The sequence below is a fragment of the Sciurus vulgaris genome, assembly GCF_902686455.1.
Source record: "Sciurus vulgaris genome assembly, chromosome: 15".
NCBI classification, from domain to species: domain Eukaryota; kingdom Metazoa; phylum Chordata; class Mammalia; order Rodentia; family Sciuridae; genus Sciurus; species Sciurus vulgaris.
The window spans coordinates 72,811,699-72,829,931 of NC_136476.1; the positions used below are offsets into that span (position 1 = coordinate 72,811,699).

General features: G+C 38.7%; 1 protein-coding gene across 4 annotated transcripts in view; it reads right to left on the reverse strand.

The window, feature by feature from the left end:
• ASTN2 (astrotactin 2) overlaps window positions 1–18,233 on the reverse strand; it is an 883,413-nt gene that overhangs the window by 185,974 nt on the left and 679,206 nt on the right. The window contains exon 1 of one of the 4 annotated variants that reach the window (XM_079113405.1): window positions 2,820–2,840. The exons of the other annotated variants lie outside the window; for them this stretch is intronic. The gene's annotated coding sequence lies outside the window, so the exon portion shown is untranslated. Of the gene's footprint in view, window positions 1–2,819; window positions 2,841–18,233 lie in introns of those variants that run through there. 4 annotated transcript variants of the gene reach the window in all.

Consider the following 18,233-nt stretch of genomic DNA (forward strand, 5'->3'; position numbering starts at 1 on the left):
TATAAGTGTGCACCACCCCTCTCAGATTAGAAGTGTTTAAGAAGGAGTTTAATTCACAGTACAGGGTGGTGGTGAGGGGTCATGGGGTCAGAAATCCCCATCTAATGCTTCATTCACTACCAAATCATCCTCCAACTCCTTCTTAAACACTTCCAAGCTGGGTGTGGTGGTGCATACCTGTAATACCAGCAACTCTGGGAGTTTGAGGTAAGAGGATTGCAAGTTCAAGGCTAGCCTCTCCAACTTAGCAAGGCCCTAACCAACTTAATAAGACTTTATCTCAAAATAAAAAATAAAAAGGACTGGGCATGTAGATCAGTGGTAAAGCACCTCTGGGTTCGGTCTCTGGTACAAAAAACAAAAAAAAAATCTAATAATGTGGAACTTTTTAGCCTTCCAATCCATTGTGTGAAAACTCTGTTAAACTTAGACTGACTTCCCATCCAGCAATTGCATTTCTCATCCTAAATATCAGACCCAAAGCCAGAGTTATGCCCTTTATGCCATATCCATGCCTTACTGCAGCATGCAAGTCTTCCCTTACTTAGGGGTCATGCTAAGATTAACCAACTAGCTAGGTCAGTGAAACCCCTGTCACAGAAACTGTGGGGCATTCTGATAATGTGTATGTATTATGTGTTGTGTGTGTGAACATTTAGCAAACAGAAGTGACAATGGAGATTCCAAAATGAAGAGGATAAGTTATCAAAACTGCCAAGGAAATGATCTCCTAATTTAACCCACTTAGACAGCTTTTTCCCTAAATGCACAATCAATAAGAATAGCTATAACAGTGGCTAGCTGGAGTATGAATTCCAGCTTTTCCACTTTCCAGCTGGACAATCTTGGACCAGTTACTTAACCTCCCTAAGGCTCTGTTTTATCATTTGTAAAATGTCAATAATATTAGTACTTAAATCTTGGATTATTTGGAGATTAATGAGAAACAGAACTCAATGAAGAATTTCCAACTCTACAGTGTCAACAGCATCATCAAAGTTCTTTTATTCTGGCTCTTGGTCTTCATCCCACCATTATTCAGTTCTTATGCATGTCTAAATCTATAAATCTTCCCCTGAATACTGCTTGGTGCTTTAAGAGGAATTTCTCTTAAATCACCTGCTTTCTACCTATTCTGTAAACTGTGGTAGAATTGAACATTTCAAATCATTGTCAAGTCACTTCTCCTCTCCAAATATTATTTTCCCTATGTGTAAAGTGGGGATCCTAATTTCTCATTCAACTGTTCTAAAAATCAAATGCTGTATTAGCTGATTTATACCTATGATCTCATCTGGTCTTCATTAGCACCCTACACATTAGGAATTGTTGCCCTCTTGTATCCAGGAGGGAACTGGGGCTCAGAATAATAAATACCTGTCTTCAAGTGGAAGCAGTTACTCCTCTGAGGGAGGTCATACTCTCTGTGGGAGAACAACACCAGCCACTTCCTGGTAGCTCCGTAATGGCTGATGTCTTGACCAAAGTCAGGGACCAGTTAGCACTGAATCCTAGTATTTGTTTCTGCCTCCTGAGACAAGGTAGGTTGTGACCAGTAAAGGGAAACTGGGGGGAAAAAAACAAAAAAAAAAAACCCAAAACCAAAACAAAACAAAACAAAACAGCCATGTGTGATCTCCTGCTGCCCTCTAGTGTCCACTTCAGATGCTTGCTCTTGGGAAATTTGTTCGTTCTGATTCTTAACATGCCAAAGAATGATTAGTGTGTGCAAAGCAACTTGCTAGACACCGAGGGCAGCAGGAAAGATGGTAAAGGTTTACCTAATCCACAAGAAAAAATAACTCAGAATGAGCCATTGCAAAGAAGGCCTATTCAGTGCCAGGCTTGGAACTGGGACAGGGGGGTGAAAATATGAATAAAAACTCGTTTCAGTCTTAATGGTACTTAGTGTAGAGATTCCAGCTGGGAAGGTAAAGCCAGAGAGATGGAGGAGAGGCTGGAGAAATATCAGAGAGAAAAGACAGTAGATCAAGGTATTAAAGGAGACAGGAGGAGGTGACCACAGGAAAGGAAAGGATATGGTATGAATGTCAGATAGATAGGAGTTTGAATTTCAGGCTGGTTAAAACTAAACATGTGACTACTAGAGTCTCTGTGTTTAGTTAAGCAAGCTGAGCCCTGCAAAAGGGTAACAAGGCAAGAGGGTGACTAGGGATTGAATTCAGTCTCAGATCTATTTGTCAAGCCTGTGCTCATTTAATTGAATAAAAGAGAAGGAGCACCTTTTCCCAATCCATATAAAAGGCTAGCCACAGGCTGGCATGTGACCATGGCCAAGTTAGTACTCCAATACAAGCCTCTGTGGTTTTATGTATATAATAATGGTGATATCACCGACAATACAAAGTTAAGATAATTTAAGACAATATGTGCCTGCCAGACATTCAGTAGAAACCCAAGTGATGTTAGTTCTTACTCTTAATAGTATTATGATAACAACATAGTTGCTTGCATTTTTAAGATGCAGTGGGTAAGTGCTTGAAACAGGGCAAGAGTAGAAAGGAAACATATTTTCTAGCCTAGTCTTTGCTACACATAAGATATTGTGGATCTCACTGAATCCTCACAACAAAGCTTTGGACTACAAATTTTATAATTTTTAGAAGCAATTACAACTGAGAAAACAGAAGTTCTAGGAGGTGACACTCCGTCAAAGCTTATTATTAGTCATTCAACATCTGACTCCAAAGCCTCCTTTCTCTTCAATGGAGGTCAAAACATCCTTAATAGAAGGACTGCCTTCTCTTCCCTGGGATCCAATTAACTCCACTTTCCTAAGAACTCTGCTCAAAACTCACCCCCTCAAGAAAGGATTCAGATTTTAGTTCCTCCTCAATTCCATTTTCTTCTTCCAGTCACAGGTAGGATTCAAAGGAAAATGCCCAGAAGGGATCATTCTTAGACAGACTTAGGGAACAAGAAGCCTCTGAGATGCTAATGTCCTGCTGTAGATGAAAACTGCCAGATGGTGCTGCTTGAACATGACCTGGAGGCAGGAGAGCAAGTCTTCCAGGCTGGTTGCCAAGTGCAAGCCTCCAGAAGGTTGTGAGCCTGGATGGGGTCAGCTGGAGGCTTTGGTTAGAGAAGCCCTTAGGGAATAAAACTGTCACCCTGAGCCAGTGAGGTGGTGCATGCCTGTAACTACAGAAACTGGGGGGATCGCAAGTTCAAGGCCAGTCTCGGCAACTTAGTGAAACCCTGTCTCAAAAATAAAATAAAAAGTGCTGGGGATGCAGCTGTATGGTAGAAGCGCACCACCCTCTGACCACTTTCATAGTGGAATCACAGTTTCACTTTCAATCCTTTCTGTTTTTATCAAAATCCTAACAATACGCGGGTTAAAAGATCACTTTTAAACATGTTCACAGGCATTTCACAACATGTTCAAGGGTGAGTTACTTCTCTTTAACTCCCCTCTTCCCTGTAGCTATGCTGCTTAGGACAAGAAGGACTAAAAAGTCCATTCAACAAAAAGTAAAATTAAATTCAAACAAAGGATCAAAACCCTTTAGGAATTCCCTGTCTTAAAATTGAGGCAATCAGTTAAATTAACATCAACAGCTGCTACAATTTTACAGGCACACGTTCCAGGCCAGGTATTCCGCCATTTGTTTTGCATTATCACACTTGGTCTCTATTCACCAGAACATAAATGAAAAGTAGGTTTCATTAATGCTTTTTAAAGATGAAGAAGTGGAAGATCATAGAAGTGAAGTAAGGTATTCCCAAAGAGCTGAACTACCACTTCCACCTATCTTAGTTCTACCACTTTTTCGCTACATTAAGCCTCCTCTCACTCTGCTACATTGCCAGAGATTTGGGTCTACGAGGTTATAAATTCTGGAATTTGAACAAACAATTTCTGTTACTTCTGCCTGTTATATCATAGTGATCAGTAATAAAACTCTTAAAATAAGAATCTATGGACAATCAATAGGGCATTGGTTGAAAAACTATGATGCACCTAAATAAGTACCTTTTGGTACTATGTACCAAAGGAAATAGAACAATTTTTATTACATATGATATGGAGTATTGATTAAATATATTTATTAAATGGAAGAAACAATGTGCAGAGAATGTTTAGAGTGCTTTCTTTTGTGCAAAAAAAAGGGAGAGGTACATATATATATATACATATGATATACATACTCATATATACATATGAATGCATATATACATATGTTTCTAGCTTTTTCTTGGATACTGGGGATTTAACCCAGGGTCACTTTACCACTGAACTACAGCCCCAGAACCTTATTTTTTTCCAATCTTTAGATAGGGTCTCACTAAGTTGTTTATAATCTTGCTAATTTGCTGAGCCTGCCCTCAAATTTGACATCCTCCAGCCTCAGCTCCCTGAGTAGCTGGGATTATAGGTGAGAAACATGGCCCTGGTCTTCTCTATTGTTTTTCGCTAAGAAATAAAAGGATTAATGCAACTAATAAAATAGTTACCTATAGGGGGAGCAAAGAAGACAAGGCCAAGGCCAGAGTCTTTCAATATATCTTGTTTTATAGGTTTTAGCTTTGTGTTTTACACAAAACACAAAGTTTTGCTTTTTTTTTAATTAAAAAATTTAATTTTTTTTTGCAAATTACATACAAACTGAAAAAATAGATCTAATTCTACATCTAAGTATTGATAGAATTCAATAGAGAAAATAATAGTTTCAAGTGGCTTTAAAATGCAGTATTCAGGTCAGGTGTGGTGACACACACCTGTTATCTCAGCTACTCAGAAGCCTGAGGCAGGATAATTGCAAGTTCAAAGCCAGCCTGGGCAACTTCAGTGATAACCTGTCACAAAATGAAAAATAAAAAGGATTGGGGATATCATTCAGTGATATCCCCTGGGTTCAATCCCAGTACAGAAAAAATAAAAATAAAAATAAAAAAAGAAAGAAAGAAGAAAGAGAAAAATGCAGTATTTGGACATTTCACTCCCCAGTATCTTCCCTTTTCCAAATTGTGATATGTGCTGGTATGATTCTCTCACAGTGAATTTCCAACTGTTATGTATAATTTACAATGCACCTAAAGAAATTTTAATGCAGTATTTGGGTGTTATATGCTTTGTAAGAAATATTCCAAACCTAAGATTATCTGCAGATAAGTATTCAACTAGATTCAATGGTCTAATAATCAGTAGTATTACTGGATTATTGTTACTGAAGCCACTTTGTGTATATTGTGGGCAAATAAGCTGTTATATTACTGTCATTAGGATTTTCAGCATAAGAGTAATAATCTGGGTATAAAGTCAAAGAAGTTAAGAAAAATCCTGTGAACTGAAATTTCAGTTGGAAATCAACATTTCACAGCTCTGTCCACTGGGGGGGGGGGGGGGGGACTAGAAAAAAATGACTGGACTAGAAATAAGTAGTTCTAATGCCCAGACTTTGTTTCCCAAATACCATTTTCCACTAAAAGGAACAAAGGATTTTTTAACCAAAATTCCTGGTCCATATCTGGAACAGGATGGAATAAGCTAAACCTAGGATGTTTGCTGCACTAAAAAGCAGGGTAACACTAATGGAGTCATTTCAAAAGGGCACAGAAGCCAACCTAAAGTGACTTACATCAGCCTAACATCAAACAACTTAAACACTAAAAAGAGTAATGATTGCAAGTAATTGAACTTCATCAAATAAATTGCCACTAATTCATAACATTACTTACACTAAAATCAACACCCAAAGTAAATAACTAAATAAATTAAAAGATAAAAAAAAATAACTCATTGGTGACTATTAGAGATTGCTTAGGAGATCAACATACTATTTTGAAAAGTGGTAACAGAATCAAGTGTGAATCATGTTTTTATTATATGAACTGAATTTCAGGTCAACCGCATTTTTCCTTTTGGAAATATTATAGGTAATAAAGACAGAAAGAATGATAGAATTGTAAAATTACTCTATTGCAATGTCTAAAAAATATTAGATCTAGATGACTATCATCAATAAATCCAAAAATCATTAGAAGAAAGACTGATGGAAAAATTTCTAATGGATAGATTAGACTGACAGCAACTGAGCCTGCTGATTATTTTATCATGACTAAAAGCACAACCAGGCATTAAATCCTAATATGACGCTCTATTAAGTATATGTGTGCTTCAGGTGGTACTTCTTTCCATGAATAAAATGAACTTGTGAACTTATACTAGGAAAAAATACATCTTTATTTTCAGTATCTTATAATTGCAATTTAGCAGTTTTTAAAATTATAAATGTGACCAAAAATATAGTATTAATAAAATTTTCTATGACTTTAACATGATATAATTCACATATATTTGCATCACTTTATAGTTGTTACAAATATTTAAAGTATCTATGCTCGACACTACTGAGAAATTATGATGGATATCAGATTCTCCATTACATCTTGTCATTAATAAAGGAGCACATATATTACTATATTTTAATATTTGATGACAGTATTTTGATAGTTTCTTTCTGTTGTTCTTGGTATGCATTTTCTTGCATGCCCTTTAAAAACATTATTCAGAGAAGTGGTTTTGTAGTCTTTATCATTCCATAAAAGGATTCTAGGAAAAAAATTAATGATCCCTAGGAGAAAGGAATAAGTTAAATAAAACCATGAGGAAACAATTGGGTGAATTTACAATTTAGAAAATTATAAAGGACAAATGAACCAATGTCTTCAACAAATAACACGGGCAAAATTAAAGGATAGAACCATTACAGATAAGAGACCAATACAACATATAGGCATCTTGGTCATTATTTAAACATACTGACTATAAAAAGATATTTTTAAAGCCAAATATTTTTATATTCAAATTTTAAAAATTTGAATATGAACTGCCAGATGTGATAATAATGTTGAGTTTATGCTTAAAATAACTATCTCTTAAAGATACATGCTGAGCTATTCACAGAAGAAATGCTATATCTGGGATTTGCTTTTAAATATCCCAGCAACAAAAAGAAAACTGGGGATAAGCAATAGCTGAGGTGAAAATAGGAAATTATTGACAAGAATCATTGCTGAGTAAGGGGCACATGGAGATTCACTATACCATTTTCTTTCTCCGTGTGTATACTTGAAATTTTTCTTAATAAAATAATAAAATATCTTGTAGAAGGCTTACACAAAGTTGGTAAAGGCCATTATTGATGGTTAGTAGAATGAGGGGGAGTTTACAAATTTTACATTAGGTGCTGTTCTGATTCTTATAAATTCATGTTCACTTATAATTTTTTCATATTATATTTTAGAGCATTTTAGGGCTCACAGCATAATTGAAATTACCCATATACTTGGTATTCCCCCCCCACAAATAGCTTCTCCTATTATCAAAACTCTCACCAAAGTGTTCTATTTGTTACAATTGATGAATCTGTATAATCACAATCACTCAAAATCCACAGTTCACTTCCGTTGCTATAAATACTATGTATTTCAACAAATATACAGTGACATCTATATAGTATCACAGAATATTTTTACTGCTTTAAAATCCTGTGTGTTCTACCTATTCATTCCTTCCTGCTATCCCCAACCCTTGACAACCGCTGATATTTTTAAGATTTCTACAGTTTTAACTTGTTCAGAATGTTATATAGTTGGAATCATAAGTGCATTTTCAGATTAGCTTCTTTTGCTTTTATATACATTTAAGTTTCTTCCATGTATTTTCATGATTTGAGAGTTATTTCTTTTCAGCACTCAATATGGTACATTGTCTGAATATGCCACAGTTTATTCATCCATTGACCTACCAAAGGATATCTTGGTTGCTCCCAACTTTTGACAATTACAAATAAACTTGCAATAAATGACCATGTGCAGACTTTTGATGAATGTGTGTTTTCATTCCTTTGGTGAATACCAAAAAGTACAACTACCAAATATCAAGTTTTTGCTTTGTAAGAAACTACCAAAATGTCTTCCCAAGTGGATGTTCCATTTGGTATCACCACCAGCAATAAATAAGGGTTCCTGTTGATCTTCGTCTTCTCAGCTATTCAGTGTTAAATTGCTATTCTAATAGGTAGACAGAGGTATTTTGTTTTAGTTAGCATTTCTCTAGTCATCTCTCATAACATGAGATGTGGAGCATCTTTTTATATCTTATGTGACAGCCATTTTCTTCAGGGAAATGTCTTATTGAGGTTCTGACCCATTTTTTTTAACCGAGCTGTTTATTTTCTCATTGTTGAGTTTTCAGAGTTTTTTGTGTATTTTTACTAACAGTACTTTATCATATGTATCTTCTGCAAATATTTTCTCAGTCTGTGGCATGTCTTCTCATTATCTTGATATTTTCCTTTGCAGAGCAGAAATCTTTAATTTTCATAAGGTTCACTTTATCAATTATTACTTACATGTTATATTTTAAATTTTATAACAGCAATATAATTTTTCCTATTTTTAGGAAAAATAAAATAGAGCATTAAGCAACAATAACATAACAATATATGTAGGATGGAGGTGAGGGTATTTTACAATGTCTGCAGCTGGACAATCTTACACTGTCAGCTGGTGGACTGGTTAGTGTTAGCTCCAGAGAAAGAAACTCGACTAAAATACTGGACCCAAGAGGAACAGGAGATCTAGGACTAAGGCTGAGAAGTGGGGCTTAAAAGAAATAAGGAACATGGAAATTTTCCAGCAGCCTTCATTTAGCAGTGAGTTGAATTGGGGTTGTGGATCCTACACTCAGAATGCTTCCAAGCCAAACCTTCAATCTATGAAGATGTATTAAAAGTGTTCCTTCGTGGCTCCCCTTTTAACCAACCACATTACTTCAACCCATTATAAACTGGGTCTGGTTAATGAACATAAATGTATATGATATTAAAATAGAGCTTCAAAATTCTGAAGTAGATGTTACCATTTCAGCTCAAAGAAAAAATAACTCCCTACACAAGGACATTTATGGAGTCTTATTTGTTCAAAGATGGGTTTGTAAATTTGACAAACACATAGCTAGTTTGACAGCTATGAAGACCAGAGAAAAATTATTTCAAAAACTTTTCAACATTAGGTAAATAAAATATCAAAATTTATATTTACTGGAAAAGCACTTGTTATATACCTAGCATTATCATAAATATGTATGAGTAGGTTACAGAGATCTTTGTAAATGGTTAGATTTATATAAATATAACCAAAATAATGATTATATTAAGATGGTGTGTAAAGTTGACTCCGTTCAAATTTTCTTTTAGGTATTTAATTTAAACTGAATTCAAACATCTGTTGAGTCCTCCCTCCTATGTTTTAGGTATAGACTGGACTGAGAAACATAGATATTAAATATGGCATATGGAATTAGAGTCAATTTTAGCAAGAACTAGAACTAACTAGATGGAGGGATAGATAACAGACATATAGATACAAACCAAAAAAAATAGAGAATAACAGACAAAAGAGAAAGGAGCAAAAGAAGACAAGAGGCAGGAAGAAGCTTTAAAATGGCCCTCAGTCATTCCACCTTCTGATATTCACTGCCTGTTACAACCTCCTGTACTTGAACAACTGGCTCCTAACCAACAGAATACAACAATATGGAAAGAATGCTGCTTCTGTAATTGACTTACAAAAAAAATTGTGACTTCCATCTTGTTAGCAGATTCCCTCCTGCTGCTGGCTTTGATGAAACAAAATGAATCATGGAAAGGTTCATGTGATAAGGAACTGAGGGAATCTCCAGACAATAGCCAGCAAGGAACAACCCTTAAGGAACTGAATCTATCCAACTATACGGGTGGTCTGGAAATGTATACTTCCCTATTCCAGCCTTCAGATGAGCCCCCAGCCCTCTACAATAATTTGATCACAGCTTTGGAAGACAAGGTAAAGCAGAGGACCCAATAAAACTATGCTTGGATTCCTAATTCACTGAAACTGTGAGACAGTAAATGTGTAATTGTGTTAACTGGTAAAATTTTAGGGGTCATTCATTTTATATTGATAGACAAGTAATACAGACAGACATATATAATTATATATTATTGCATGATAATTCTAGTAATTATAAACTTTTAGACTCAGACAAATTGGGTTGGGAAGTAATAAGAATTTTTAACACTTAACATTTTTCTCCTCTATATTCTGTAAGCAAGATATTCCTCCTACTCCTCAAAATTCAGTTGCTAATGAGGAAAGAAGTTTTTAAAATTAATAGTAATAATAATAATAATAATAGCTAACATTCACAGAGCACCTATTCTTTACTACTTTAGATCTAATGTCACCTTACATTTCTGTGTGGTAGGTAATTATTATCACCATTTTGTAGAGGAGAAAAGTGAAGTACAGAGATGCTAAGTAATTTGCCCAAGGATACAAGCTTTGTCAGTTCCAACAAGTTATTTAGGATTATGTCAGATCATCTTCTTACATATTCCCTAAAATAATCCTTCAGGGAGTATGGGGCTGATTTCAAAGACCTTTCTCTTTCTAAACAATGGTGTACTTAATAAGTAAGTTTATTTTTTAAAAATCACAAGTGCAATATAATGAACACCTTCTACACAGTAGACAAAATGCTAAATGTTTTACATCCAATATCTTAATTTTCTCCCAACAATGTTGTCAGAAATGAAAGAGAATTAGAAATCTTCTTTATAAAGGAAGAAAAATGCATTAGGTGATGTTATCAGAAGAACCATGTCCCCAAAAAGATATGTTGAAAGTTTAATCCCCAGAATATTAGAAGGTGACCTTATTTGGAAATAAGGTTGACATAGAAGCATTCAATAAAGATGATATCACATTGGGGTGGGGCAGGCCCTTAATCCAATATGGCTAGTGTTTCAAGTCAGAGAATGCCTTAGGCCACCAGAATCTGGAAGAAATAAGGAAGGATCTTTTTCTTTCTTTCTTTCTTTTTTTTCCTATCATTTTTAGTGGTATGTTAGAATTATATGTGATAGCGGGATTTGTTTTTATATATTTAATATAATTTGGTCAATATCACTGCAAGAAAAGATCTCCTAAAGCCTATAGAGAGCATGGCCCTCTTTATACCTTGACTTCATATGTTTAGTCTCCAGGACTGAGAGAGAAAAAATTTTCTTGTTTTAAACCACCTAGTTTGTGGTAGTTTGTTCCCATAGCCCTAGGAAACTGATACAGGTGATTTAAATGTTAAATGAAAAACCATTATATTAAAATGCTGAATAAAGAGTATATAAAGGGCTCCACAAAGAACATTTTTAAACTGTCTGTAAGAGGAATGCTAATATTATGCCAGGGTTTGCAAAGTCACAGAATAAAAATAAGTACAGTTTCAGGGTGCTTATTTTACTCTGGAAAAGAAAGAGATTTTGCGCGAAGCATGGCAGTTAATTCAATGGGTAAGTAATTTAAACATTTTTTAAAAGATAGTCAATTAAACACTTTTTTTTTAACAAAAAAGAAGGGAGTTTTTAAAGGTATGCTTGACATTTATCCTTTGCAGGAAGGCACTCCACTATTCTTTGGTAATGCTGCTCAGAGAGGCTCAAATGAGAATCTTTGCCTTGACAGGATTATATCATGTGGTCATTAGGACTGCCACTCTTTGCCAAACATTCCTTGACTTCTGAGCACTGACATTTCTTTTGAGTCTTATAAACAAATCTTAATAAAATAAATAGGTAGCACATGTCATAGAATGTGGGTGCTTTTGGGGTGGTGGTTCAGGGAATGTCATGGGCCAACTGACCTGCATTTTTATTTCTAGATCTACCTACATCTTTCTGAGCCTTTGCCATTTCTTTTGTAACACAAACTACTACTATCTCCTTAAGGAACTGAAGGGATTAATTGTGATATGAATATCTACGTAATGCCTGATATATTGATGGTACTCAAAACATGGCCAACTTTTAACTGAGTGCTCCCACTGAATCATTTTGCACTTAGCATAACTCCAGACCAGACAGGGAATGTGATTTGCCTAAGGTCACATTTCTGAGTCTGCTTTATTTACTCAACAAATTTCATATGCTGGGCATTGTGCTAACAGATATAACTACAAACAGGCAGTGTACTTCAGGGAGTTCATATCCCACAGGTGAAGATAGCAGACAAAAGAATAATTAAAGCCCAACCAGTATGTGGTTTGTGAAAAGCAATTAAATTGCAAGTGTTCACATAGTGAACACACCAGAGTTAGAAGAAACATAGAAAAGTAGGAAGGGTAAATACAGCTCCCTCTTGTTCCCCCAAGGTTCTCTCTATATCCACCAGATGCCAACTTTGACAAAAATATGCCCCAGGCCTTTCATTCTCCCTTCTGGGCTCCCTTCTTAATCTAGTTTTGGCTTGATCTATTCCTGTCTTGCCTGCTCAAATTCCATGTGGCCCTGAATTGCAAGTGTTTTGTTGATCTCAGATAGCCCCAGAGCCCTAATGCTAACCTAGGAATCCAGAGCCACCAATTATGTTCAAGGATGCCATGAAGTATGTCAAGTGAACTTCTTTTCCCCAACATCTGAAATGCTAGAGGCTGGGGGTTACAGAACCAGCAGCCCTGGATGGCTAAGAGCTAATTACAATTTTAAAGAAAGTTCCCGTTCATTAAGAGCAAATAATTGGCAATCTAGATTAATTCTCATAGTAAATCTCATCTTCATTTACAGATAAAGAAATGGGGAGAATGGTTAAACAAGGTTAAGACGTTGAGTTCTCAGAATTCGGTTTAAATCTTGGCTCTGACAGTACCTGGTGGCCTTGTTATTTAATCAACTTGACATCAGTTACCTTCTCTCGAAGAATGGTTCTGAGGATTAAATGAGCTATGGAGGGTAAGTGCTTAGTTGTCACTAGTCAGCGGTGCTTAGTGATGTTATGTATTGTCTGTAGTTTTATCAATGTACAGGGTCACATAGCAAAGTGGAATTTCAAAACCAGGCACTCTTTTTTGCTCTTAAACTGTAGAGTATGGTCACTTTCAGGAGCAGGAAACTGGCTCCAAGCTACCTTATGGATTGCAGGTCCTGGTAAGGCAGTAGGCCAGATCAGCCTTCACCTGGTAAGACTCCACCACCTGCCCCACTCCCCAAAGCCAGAGTTGGGTTTAGATTTCTGAGTAGCTTCAGTTTTCCGGACAGGAGCTGCAGTGTTTCCCCTTATCTCCCTCTGCTGTTGGCCTCCCAGCAGAGTAGGCAAAAACCTCCTTTAGAAGAGCAGTTTGTTGCTCAGACAATGTCTCCAGGAAAGGGTGTGTCACGGGCAGAAATACAGAGCCTGAAGCAGGGAGTTCGGGTTCTGGGCTTGTCTTCGCTTGTCCCATTTCCTAGATGGGAAAGGTGAGGTTCGGAGGGCCTTTCTGCGAGGCGCTGAGGCCTTCTTGAGGACTACCACGGGAATCTCAGTTTACAGAAGGGGCTGTCATTGGGAGTCAGACACTGTTTTCTGACTTGGCTGCCGTCTCCCTGAATGAACTCAGCAGCCCCCTTCCGCCCGTGGGTCTCCGTTTCTTCATAGGTCCAAAGGGGACAGGAAGCTAAATTAGACAACGCTAGGCACTCGGGTGATGGACAGACAGCCGCCCACCAACGTGCCACTGGGACCCGAGCGATCGGCCTTCTGGCCTACAAGCCCCAGCGTGCCTCGGGGCGGGGCGGGGCATCGTGACAGACAATCAGCTCTGCGAATGGGCGCCCGACCAGGGGGCGTGCGGTGGCGCGTGCGCAGAGGGCAGCGGGCGGGTGGGCTGGCGGCGGTGGACGCGTCGGAACCGCGGGCGGTCAGGTAGGGGGCGGGAAGGAGGGCCGGGGACCAGGGAGCGCTGCCCGAGTCGCGGGCGGTGTCTGAGCGGCAGGGCGAGGACCTGCACCCCAGTGGCAGGGTCTGGGGGACGGATTCGAGCGCAGGACTGGGTGGGGGTGGGGCCGCGAGGAGCAGGCTCGGGAGGGATTCGGGGCGAGAATCGCGGGAGATGCAGCTGGGGGAGGGGAGCGAGGGGCTCTGCGAAGATTCGCAGTCGCAGCGTCTCGGGAGGTATGAGGTAATGTGGGGGCCCCGAGGAGACACGGGTGCAGCATCTGGGTGAGGGGAGGGAGTCCGAGGCCCCGGAGGAATCTGGGTGCAGAATTTTAGAAATGTGAAGGAATTGGGGAGCCTTGATGAGGTTCGGGGGAATCTAGGGGCGCTAGGCGTTTGGTGGGGGCAAGGTCTGAGATCAGAGGAAACAGGGTCTAGGGCGATGCCTGCTTAAGAGAAAGGAACTTCCGGAGTGGGGTCTCGGAGAGATTGAGGGTCGAGTTCCTAGGGGAATCAGCGGGAAGCAGGGGCTGTGGTGTTAGCAGAGAGGGGGACCTGGCTGAGGTCCGAAAGCAGCACGTGAGGCGGGGAGAGTGAAAGGAGGAGGAGTATGGCTTGAGGGCTGCTCTGTTCCTCACGGAGATGAGCACCCAGATGGAAGGAGGGCAGACATTTGAGGTGCAGGATGGGGTGGTGAGCTGAGATGAAAGATTGAAGGCTGCAGAGATTTGGAAACAGGGTTTAAAGAATATGTCAAAGGGATTTGGGGGCACATGAATGAGTAATCCCTGAGGTTGCAATGTACAGTGCAAAAGGTTGAAATTCTCTACGGTGAGTTGGGAATAGGATTTGGAGAGGATTGAGTGCTGAGGTGGGGATGTCATAACTGGGCTATAGAATTAAAGGCCCCTGGGGAGATTTTTGGTTGGTGTCTTAGGCTACTAAAGGAATTATTCTGAAGTCTCTTCATGGGAAGTGGAGTTCTGGATGCCCAAGGACCTAAAAGTAACCTGTGAAACTATGAATGTATAGCACAGTTCAGGGGTTCAGAAATAAAGTCAAAAGTCTTCAGAGATCCTGAAAGAGTGTGACATTTCCTGTGGGGGGGCAGAATCTTCCCTCACTTATGAACTAGAGCCCTTTTATCTGGAGATAGGCGGGCGTGGTACCACGACAAACTCCATCTGTCCATCCCACTGTCTCCCACTGCCTGCTGAAAGTGTTAGACTTTGGGGAAGAAGAGAGGTTAAGGGTGAGGGGTGAAGCAGGGAAACTTCAAGGTCATCACCTAACTTTCCCTTTCCCTATACCCCCAAGCTCTTATAGATGTATAAGATCTCCAGGGGAATGAGTGGAACATTATCTCAACCAATTAATCCCATAAGGTCTGTTCTAGCTTAAAAAGGCAGTGGCTCTGTGAATGAGGTTTTTGGGCTGGGAGAGAAACAAAAAAAGGGAAAATCATATGTATTGAGCATTTAGCCCTATGCCGTGTTCTAGAGCAGTGTTTTTAAAATTTATTTTTATTGCTGCATTAATAAAGCAGTGATTTTTTAAACAGGGTGATTTGGTTCCTCAGAGTCAATATATGCAAATGTTTTTAGTTGTCATAGTGGGGTGGGGGAAACTGTTGACCCTCTGATGGTAGACACCAGGGATACTGTTAAACATAATGCATTAACAGCCCCCACAAAGCAAGCATATGGCCCAAAATATCAATAGTGCTAAAATTGAGGGACTTTGCTCTGAAGTCAAATATTATGGGTTCAACTCCTGACTCTATTTCTTACTGACTTGTGGTTTCAGATGACTTAAAGAGTAAAGGAACTGAGAGGTTATTTATAAAATGGGGTTAATGACAGGATTTATGTCATAGGATTTTTGTGAGGATTTAGTGAGGTAAATCAGGGTTCCTAGTGTCTGGTACATAGTACTCCAAATTTAGTAATTTTTAGTTTTTGTATGTACTTTCTTGCTTAGTTTTCATAACAACCATTCTAAGTAGTCTCTACTCTACCCAGTTTACATATGAGAAAACTAAGGCTTAGGAAGTGACTTCTCCAGCTTCCATAGGTAGGAATAGCAGAGTTAAGCTTATTTCCAGATTCCTGTAACTCTACATTCCTTCTTTCCTGGGGCCTGCTTAGTCTTATTTTCTCAGCCCATTCTCCTGTATTGAGAAGGAAGATTGCTCTGTTAGTATCACTGAATATTAGGTTAAACTCTAAAGGCGGGTATCCTGGACTTTGTTCTTGGTTTGCTGTTAGAGCAGGAAAGTGAATAGATAAAGGGAGATGCTTGAGGAGAGCAAGGAGAACGACTTTAAGGGACTATACTATGAGGTATGGAGGCCCTTGGCTTGAAAAACCACATCATAGCAGGGCCTCAGGCTGAAATCAGCCATACTCTGAAGGAGGATAACTGCTATTCTGAATGATCTCTTTTGGGCTTCTTTCCTCTGGGAGAGAATAGTAGTAGCATTGGCTCTGTCAGCTCCAAGACTAGCTCCAGCATTGACAAAGCCAGTTTAGAAACAAAGCTGAACTGGATCTGAGGGCCAAGACATTAGCTGGAATATCCACACCCAACCCTAATGAAATATGTAATGGGAATTGAGTCAGTCTTTGGAATCAGAAAGCTAGAAAGTCCAACTGCTTTGCTGCTTATTTTCTATGTGACCTTGGTCAAAGCACTTGTCAGCCTCCGTCTATTAAAAATATAAAACAACTACATTTATTAAGTGCTGACTCTGTGCTTATCTCAATAAATCCTGCCAGCAATCTTGTTTTCAATCTAAGATGTTATTCCTTATTTTGGTAGATTAGAAAACTAATAGGTTTAAATTACTTCCTAGGCTACATACAAGTGGCCTAAGCAGAGATGCGAGCTTGGGTTTCGTTCCCTAAATTAGATTATACTAGTTTTATTAAAAGATCGTTTCCAACACTTGAGAGCCCTACACCTATGTCTGGAGAGTGGTTGGAAAGCAAAACTTTATAAGGCTGTGATTTTTTGTTGTTGGTTGTTGTTACTTTTTTTTTTTTTTTCTGTTTTGGTTTTTTGGTACCAGGGAATTAAAGCCAGGGGGCAATGAGCCACATCCCCAGCCCTTTTTTAAATTTTGAGAGAGGGTCTTGCTAAATTGCCCAGGCTGGCCTTGAAACTTGTGATTCTCCTGCCCACAGCCTCCCCAGTCACTGGGTACAGGACTCTTGAAGTGGACCCGTTTTCCATACACACTGGTTGTGATCCTCCCTTCCATTTTGTCTCTGGTAGAACAATCAGATTTAAGTCATTCCTAGATATATTTTGCCAGCCTCTCAACCAGATTCCTGCCTGGAGGTAATGGTAGTCTAGTCATCCGGGAAGTGTAGCACATCATTTTGAGTCCACGTGTGGTTTTATGACTGGGAGTTTACAAAGGGCATTTGGGTCCCTGATCTACTTTGAGATCTTGAACAGGTTACTTTTCTCAGAGCATTGTTTTCCTTATAAAGAGGAATAAATAACACATTCTTAAACATAGTTTTGAACATAAGAGTTATGTACAAAAGGTGCCTCAAACTCAATAGTTTTTTCATGAGATATTGCAATTGTAGAACAAAGGTGAAGCTGGAATGTTTGGTGTTTAGCCAGATTTGATAACCCTTCATGGTCTTTGTCAGTATCCCCCAAGTTCCCATCACCTGTTGTACCTTTCCCAATATCTGCTTCTTGACCTTTAATCAAGTAAAACAAAACAAAACTCATTATTTAAATGAGCATGTTTCATCTGAAGAAAAAGGAACTAAAAGAGTTGGGTGGGTTAAGTTGAATTGGACCTTGTTGATTTTTCGCTTGTCTTGTATTTTGAGTCAGATTGGCAGCATAGGTATTACCCAAATATTTGTGGAAGATGCAGGAGACCTTTTTTTCCCTTTGCTCCTGGGGATTGAACCTGAACCTCTGACCTATATACCCCCAGGCAAGGGAAACCTTTTAACTCTTACAGTTTTTGAGGAAGTCAGAAACAACAGACTCCACCCCACCCCCCCTCAGCAAACCCTGTTGATTTAACCTGCCCTTGACTTGTTTAGCTGAAGTTTCCTTTTCCACAAACACATTTTAAAAATACTCTGGGGTGTTACTTATGTGTTCCACACTGGTCCAACTTTGGGGGACTGCCTGTGTCTCATTATAAGCCCCTAGTTTTCAGTCTATTTTATCTGTTTCCAGGTGCCTTGAATGCCCTGAGTAATCTAAATTTTATCAGAATCTTCTTCCACACATAGAATTAGGTGAATATCAGGTGGTAACTGTAGTTTTGCTAATATGTGACCTTTGTGGCATGGAGATTATTATGTGATTAGCAGTCTGTTAAAATGCATGAGGAGTAAATACAATTTAGAAAGATGACATAGAGGAAATGTGAGAAACTGGGGGAAAAAAAAAAAAAAAAAATACCCAGACCAGGGATAGTGCGTCAATAGTAGAATATA